The sequence below is a fragment of the Oryzias melastigma genome, linkage group LG13, assembly GCF_002922805.2.
Source record: "Oryzias melastigma strain HK-1 linkage group LG13, ASM292280v2, whole genome shotgun sequence".
Taxonomy (NCBI): Eukaryota; Metazoa; Chordata; class Actinopteri; order Beloniformes; family Adrianichthyidae; genus Oryzias; species Oryzias melastigma.
In genome coordinates, this window is record NC_050524.1 from 12311339 (window position 1) to 12319271 (window position 7933).

Consider the following 7933-nt stretch of genomic DNA (forward strand, 5'->3'; position numbering starts at 1 on the left):
AAAAAAAGTAAGTATAATTAATTATTTCCTCTGCGGCTCAGTGCCAGTTGATTCATGGACCGGTACAGGTCCGCAGCCCGGTGGTTGGGGATCACTGGACCAGGAGACATTGCTGATTGGATGATGAGTTTTGAGGTTTTTTCAATGTGTTTTATTATTAGCATGGATCAGATCCAGTATCACTTCACGCCAAAAAACTTTGGGTTACTTTGAATTCTATGATACATCTCTGATGCCCCTTTGTGCCGTTGACTGTATATAGAGAACTGGACTAAGCAAGTGTGACATCACCCATAGAAAATGACATATTTCTGATTCCACAAAGTCAATTCATCCACCATGTTTCTAAATAATCAGGAAAAATCTAAAAGTCAGGAGAAAAAAAATAGCTCTGTTTACACCGTTAAACTCATCTCTGGACTAATTTAGCAGCCAAGTGACATAAATGTAACTGAGAGTATCCAATCATTTTTTCCAAATAAAATATTTTTCAAAATAAAAAAATGTTCAGACTCACAATAAAATAAGTATGCTATTGATTTTTTTCCCGTGTTGATTAAAACCCACCAAATTGACACCAGACCCGCCCAAATTATGGTCACACACCCAAAGCAAATTTAACCCACAATATGAAAATTAAATCTGCCCAATCTGGCAACACTGTCCAATTCTCTTATACAGTAAATGCAATGTACCTACGTTTTTCAGGTTTACATTAAAAAGAAAAAAAAAACTTTTGTTTTATAAAATGTCTCTTGTTTGTTTTTCTTTTTTAAGTTGGATTTTTAATATGGTTTTGCATTAATTGATTTGTTGGAGTGATTTGGACTTCTGGGCCACCATACCAGTCCATGCAGTTCTCATCCAAGCAACATGCAGATGTGGGGGAGTGCTGTTCGCGGTGAGAAGGGAAGCTAGAGGAGACCCTCTGTGCTGAAATGTCACGTGTCAGTATGTGATGAACTGGGAACGACAATTTGTCAAAGTGTTGGGGGATCCCGAACGTTTGTCTGCGTGGAAACTCAATCAAGGGTTTAACACGTCTCTGCTTTCCGTCGTCGTATTTTGGGAGCGGTGACACACAAATGGAGCGAGGAGTGAAGCCGGAGACTAACTCTGCTGTGATCGGCGGCTAGGGATCGAGTGAATTTAATCTGATACCACAGGTGATAAAATCTAATCCCATTTCATCTCAACTGCAACCGAATCAGGCCAAAACGTGTATTTATGTATTTAAAAACATATTTGAAGGCAAAATTATTTATAACATTAAATAGCACAATTTATATCAGTTGAATAGTTTTGATTGGCAGTTGTGACGCTCTGTTATTTTAAGAACACAGAAAGCATTTGATCCTCCCGTTTGTAGCATCTGTACATTGTTTAGAAAAATCTGGACCGGATTCTTTATTTATAGTTTCCTATTAGTGCAGATAATCGGCCTCAGATGATGCTTTTTTGGAGAGCCGGTGAAGGAAGCCAGAGTCTTGCATCATTAATGCTTTCACATGAATCTTTAAGGAGATCCCAATTTTAAACACAGCTAACCTCATGCCCCCAGCATAATTGGAAGTTTTTTTTGTTCTAGGTTGAAGAAAAATAATTTATTTGCTTCTATTTGAAATAAAAGGACTCACTGCAAAAACAGAATGAATCATGCGCATTATCTTTCTAAAAAAATTGTAGAAAATGGGTGCTGAATCACAGCGGTACACGTTTATTTAGCCTCTTTCTCCCACCTCTGTCACTCTTAGGTCAAAGGTGAAGGAGATATGGTCTATGCTTCTCTACTCAACCACTCAGAGAGCTTTTACACTACAAACCACATTCATACTCACGCATCAATGAATACATCAGAGGCAATGAGTCTGGCTCAAGGACACAATTACACATGGACCACCAAGGTCGGGGACTGAACTAGCAACCTTGTGATCTGTAGTAAAAAGAAGCAAAAAGCTGGTAGGGTAAAGACCCAACTGGTCAATTGAGGGTTTAATTTGCACTGCAGTTCATTTCCTTGTATCTCCCGCTTTGGTAAGTCTAAAAGCTCACGTGAACTCAGCTGCAGATCATTTACAGGGTCACTCTAAAGGAGAGTTGGAGGCTGACTCCACTCTCACCCCGGATTTAAAAAAATAAAATAAAAGAAAGGGTTGGGCTGAGCAGGGGAGGTGTGGTTTGGATCTGTGATTGACACAGTGAGGTTAGCTTGAGGTAATGTGGTCATTCTGCATCTTCAATATGGAGACTAATAAAGAGCAGAGTAATGCCAGTATTGAGGATTTTTCTCCTCCACCTTCTCCTCAGGCAGGCGCTCATGATCCAGACTGAAGAGGACCCATGTCTCAGTGGTGAAATTATGCTAGCATCATAGCTAAAGGCTAACTTTTTAAGCAAACAATCCCAAGAGAAATGTCCATTGCATTCCAATCACCAGGATGGAGTTCACTGGATTCACTGCCAATCGCACTCAACCACTGTTACCTGGTCCACTGGAAAATTGTGCAAACTAGATTTTTGGCGACCGAAGGTAGAACATCTACGAGCCATGCTAAAGCTAACACGATAATGATTAACTTCTACTGGAGCTCCGGAGCATAATGATGTGAAACTTCTGAAATAACATGGGTCTTACACCAGTTGACCAATCACAAAATTTAACTTTAATTCAACCTGTAGGAGGCAGCACACAGACGATTTTAGACTATAATTTCAGGAATTAAACAAGTTCACTTTAAAGTGTCAAAAATGTGGCAAGGACTAACAGATAGCACTTTTAAAGCCCCGTTTATAGAGGTCAACAGCCAAAAAAAAAAAACTGGTACACTTGAAATCTGTCTGTTCACTTGCACAGGAACTCTGGTGCAAGTCACTTCAGAGTGAGCGATCTAGGGACTATTTCAGAGGACAAAACAGTGGAAAGCCGATTAATCACAAACTAATGAATCTGAAGGATTGCAAATAACTAAAACCTTGACAAATGTCTTGTCAGTAAGGTTTCAGAACATAGTGGTGGCTGTAGTGCAGAGGTAAGGCGGTCAATCTCCGATTTGAAGATAGCAGGTTTGATTCCCATGTTGTCCACCCATGTGCCAAAGTGTCCTTATCGGCCAATGTTCAGCAGTGGGGCAGCCTTCTGTGTGGGTTAAATAGGATGGTTGAAAAATGCAATACAACTTTACACCATTAGCCATTTTCCATAGTTTCTGCAGAGTAGTAGTTCATTAGAAAATTGACTCTCAATTTCCTATTATCCCTCTGTTTATATGCTCCCCCATTACAGCTGCAACAAAAATGGCGTGCAATGTTGGATCTATTCAACTGTACAATTTTGAGCCAAATACCAGCTCAGACGAAGAAAACAGAGATGTACATGGATCTATTTGTCTGTAAGTGGATTTATCAGAATGGAGTGGAGTTTTTTCCAACCACATCTTTTCATTTGCTCCTGATTCACGATTTATATAAAGAAATACTCAGAAACACAGTTTTAATCTGAATTTTCTTTATGTGCGTCCTCCATCATAAGAAAAATGCTACAAGAACATGTGAAAAACACCAAAAACACCATTTCATTGGAGTGGGTCTTTACCATATAGTTTGGACATAGTGATTTTCCTCTATGTTCTTTTTTTTTTTTTTGTCCTGATTCGAGCACTTTTCAGGCAACAGTGCCCTCCAGTTCAGTCCACTTCAGCCTTCCAATTTGTGATTGTCATTTACGAAACTCCACCAAATCAAACCAAGTTTTAAAATGTATCTTCCCTTCCTGACCATTTTAAGCCCCGCCCACTGAACTGTCCCAGAGAGAAAAACAAGAAGCATGAGTGGCACTCAGACACAGACCGGCGTGGCGTTTAAAAGCGATTAGAGAAATATGAGAAATTACAACGTGATTATTATCATGGAGTAAAAAATGTTATAGGTCTTCTAAAGTAGCCATCTGGAAATGAGCAAACATGTTAGAACAGCTGGCACTTATGGAGAGTCATGCTCCATCCATTTTTTATTTACTGTTTATGCCTTCACTGTTGGTACTGAGCCGTAGACAACATACAAATGTTTGTTTCCTCCACCAACAACGGAGATAACAAACAAGTGCATTATGGGTCGTTACACTTGAAACCCTTTTCTGGTAATCTCGCATGATTTCTCTGTCTTTACCTTTTTCAACAAACGGCTTACATAAGACCATTAGCCAGTCAAAATACTAAAAGAAAACACGTCTAAAGGACTGAAATGCCGGATTCAGTCCACAGACGTGACGTGTTTCTGTGACAATAGAGGAAATTGCTGTGATTTTTCTTCAGGGTAATATGTAACTGACCCAGTTTAACCCATAGCTGAAAAAATAAGTCTACTTCTAGACAAATCTTTGTAAAAAGATATTATGTTAGAATAAACATTGTAATGTGTTTAAGTCAATCTAAGACCTACTCCAATGACAGTTTTTAGCATGTTCTTGTGGCATTTTCTCTCATGATTAATACATATATAAGGAAAATGACACTTAAAATTTCATTTCTGAGCATGTCTCTGTACAGATTTCATTTGAAAAAACTTGTAGCTGTAACGTAAAAGTTACAAGCTCCCTGCTGTACTCCAATCTGATGCATCCGCTTGTAGATGACTAAACCTGAGAATGGCATCTGGCTAGCTCAGATATTGTTCGACATTGTTGTTGCACTGATAATTTGGGTTGGGATTGTGAGGAGCTCTAAGCACGCAGGAGAGCATTTGAACTGATGGATGTTGGGAAATGAGTGTGGGCTTACTCGACAGCAACAGTCCTGCGCACAACTAAGAGGCAAATTTTTAAAGGACTCCTGCCGCTCTGCAGGAACTATGTCCAAGAAAATAACATTTTTTTTAATTTTTTAATTTTTTTTACATTTTGGCTAAAAACAACCAAATCATAATTAAAAGACCACTGGGGGTGCTTTTACAATTGATTAAAAGACGATCGGAGTGGAATTTAAAGCAATAAGTTAGCAAATTCTGAATAAAACAGTGCTATTTGAGTGATACACTGGCTAGCCAAAGGTGACATTGACTTTTGTCACTCCTTTGCACCCCTCAACCTTGAAAAGAAAACAGAAAGCATGTATAAAAAAGGATGTATAGGTTGTCTGGGTATCACAGATACACACTGCAGCCTGTATGGATGTTGTTTTAATGGACTGCATTTAAGTGAAATGGATTTCGATTAGGGAAGTACCGATTGCTCACCTGGTGACCAAAACAGCCACTTTTTAAGCTTGATGGGAAAAACGGTGATGGTCACAACAGGATAGTTTTAGAACATCAACCGACTAACGTAAAGGATGTTTTTTTTTTTTTTTTTTTTTTTAGCAGAAGTTTTTATAATTGTTATTAGCAACCCAATCAGGACTAGCTGTCTCCAATAATGATGTGATTTCTGTTCTTAGTTGCAGTTAGAATTTTGCATCACCACATGTGCATGCAACAATTTGACAGCAATTACAGAGATAATTGGACTTGTCATTGTCAGTCCCATTTTTACATGTATGAATCTGGTTGTTTGAACTGGAAAACGGTTGAAAAACAAACAGGAAATCATCTGGATAAAAGGCTTTGGACGACTTGCTTTGTAGTAGAGATTGTGTTCTTTTAAAAAGACAGTTTTTTTCCTCCACCGCTGTGTCTTTGACCTTCGTTAGGTAACAAATCGAACCGTCTTTCTTGCATCTTGAGCTTAATTTCCTTCTCGGTTAATTTAAATTGGGCAAATACCTCTGCTGACTAACTCTAGGTACAAAGAGAAACGGCTGAGTAAATCACTTCCGTTTTGTTAAAACGTTGGAGGTAAATGAAAATGGAGAAGGAAATTTGACTTAACTAAACTAATTACTGATTAAATAAATTAGAATTTAGTCTGAAAAAAAATCTCAAATTTTCTGTTTAGTCTCTGAGATGTGTAGTGGAAAAAAATAATAGCATGAAAAGTAATATTTGGAAGCCCTTTCAGGTTTTTTTGGGCCTGATCCGATTCAGAGTCATTTAATTTTGAGTATCTGCTGATACAGAGTTCTAATGCGATACTTTTGTAACACATTTGAAAAATGAACAAATGTAATAACCATATTCAGATTTTTCTCTATTTTAATTTTATTATTATTTTATCATTTAACATTTAAACAGAGGACTTATGTGAAGTAGCTTTAAAAAACAAGTAAAAATAATGCAACTAATACCTTAGGAGTATTTATCTGGAATAATAAGCTTAAAATATAAAGTGCTGATCAAAATATTAAAATTAAATATCTGTTACTGATCAAGTCCCACGTGATCCGGCCTATTTTTCGACCATGTGATCATATCGGGACATTCCTAATTTCAGTACATTTTTACAAATAATATATATTTTAAATTTTACATTTTTTTTCATTCATTCATCCAGCCATCCATCGTCCTGACCGCTTCGTCCCTTTCGGGGTCGCGGGGGTGCCGGAGCCTATCCCGGCTACTGATGGGCAAAGGCGGGGTACACCCTGGACAGGTCGCCAGTCTGTCGCAGGGCCAATAAATTTTTTATTTTTTTAAATTATTATGTCTTTTTAGTTATATTTTTACTGTACTGAACAAAAAAAAGGCAAGACATACTTTTATTATCTTGCTCTGTTATCAAAATTCCAATCAATTTGCTGCTTCTAATATTTTTATTGGAAACTTATACTTTGGTTTCGTTGCTTGATTTGAAGGTTGGAAAAAAAGCTGAAAAAAACCCCAAAAACACATTATTAGAAATGCACATAACTCCCAAAATCGCTTTTACCCAAAGAAAGGCATAAGACAATATTTCTGCCTGAAAATTTCATCTTATCCGTGCAGAAAATGATTGTTCTGGTTCCCCAGACTGGGATGCAGTCAGAGATTAAATTCCTAATTGAACCGTTCTGATTACAAAACTGTGCGACTGCTGCATCTGTTAGCCCTTTGTCTTTGTGAGTTGTGTGCAAATTAGGATGTGACCTTTTTTGTTTTTATTTATCGTTGCAGACCGCTTTGAGGAGGGGTCGGCGAGGAGCGTAACATCTGGGTAAGTTCCTCAGCTGGAACACAAGTACATCCAGTTAACAGCAGGAGCTGATTTAGCACTTTTACAGAATTAAAATGTCTATTTTTTTTTTCAACAAAGATGATCGATCACTTAGGGTCAGTATTTGGCTCATGTTAGTCAGCCCACTTTTTACTTCCTTTTCTACCACATATACTAAGACAGATTGAGCCACAGAGAATCCAAAAGCACAGCGTTTGATTCTGTTCCTCGCCTCTGCTACATGCGGCTTTCACCTCACGCTCACATTGGAGGGAGAGAGACGGCCTCTGCACAACGACACTGTAACCTATCTTCTCACATGGGCAGGGCTGGGCTGGCGCCAGGGCTGTTTGCCTCATAGCCTGCGCAATGGGAGTCAGCTCTATTATCAGAGCCTCTGCTTTGCCACCCCGCAGCAATGCCAGCATCCCCTGTTCCAGCAGATTTAATTCCTTATCTCAATTTATAAAAAAAGAAAAAAAACTGTTCCTCTGATGAACAGCTGAAAACAGCCTGAATTATTGTGGGCACGGATGGAGATTGCATATTAAAGATGGCCTGATAAAGGTGCATATATTGTGTGATAGATTATCTCTGTTATACTGTATATAGAATGGAGTCATGACCACCGTGCACGTGAAGCGTGTGCATATCTGTACGCTCCGTTTGTCGAAGACAGAACAAGCAATACTCGTGTTTCTGTTTGCAGATTAAAAAAGCCACTTTATCAGCTGCTGCATCCCAACACGACACAAACTCAGCATGAACTGCAGCCTCGCGTGTGCTCCGTTTGCTAAACCTCTTGCAATTGTCACCTCTCTCAGATAACAGAAGCTGAGCAGCTATCTGATCTTCTTATTGTGACATTTCTCT

At 38.6% G+C, this 7933-nt stretch overlaps 1 protein-coding gene across 1 annotated transcript in view; it reads left to right on the forward strand.

Moving 5' to 3' along the window:
- The window catches only part of lrfn1 (leucine rich repeat and fibronectin type III domain containing 1), a 183968-nt gene that overhangs the window by 87099 nt on the left and 88936 nt on the right, over positions 1-7933 (forward strand). The window contains exon 2 of the mRNA XM_024277408.2: positions 7021-7060. The gene's annotated coding sequence lies outside the window, so the exon portion shown is untranslated. The remainder of the gene's footprint in view (positions 1-7020; positions 7061-7933) is intronic.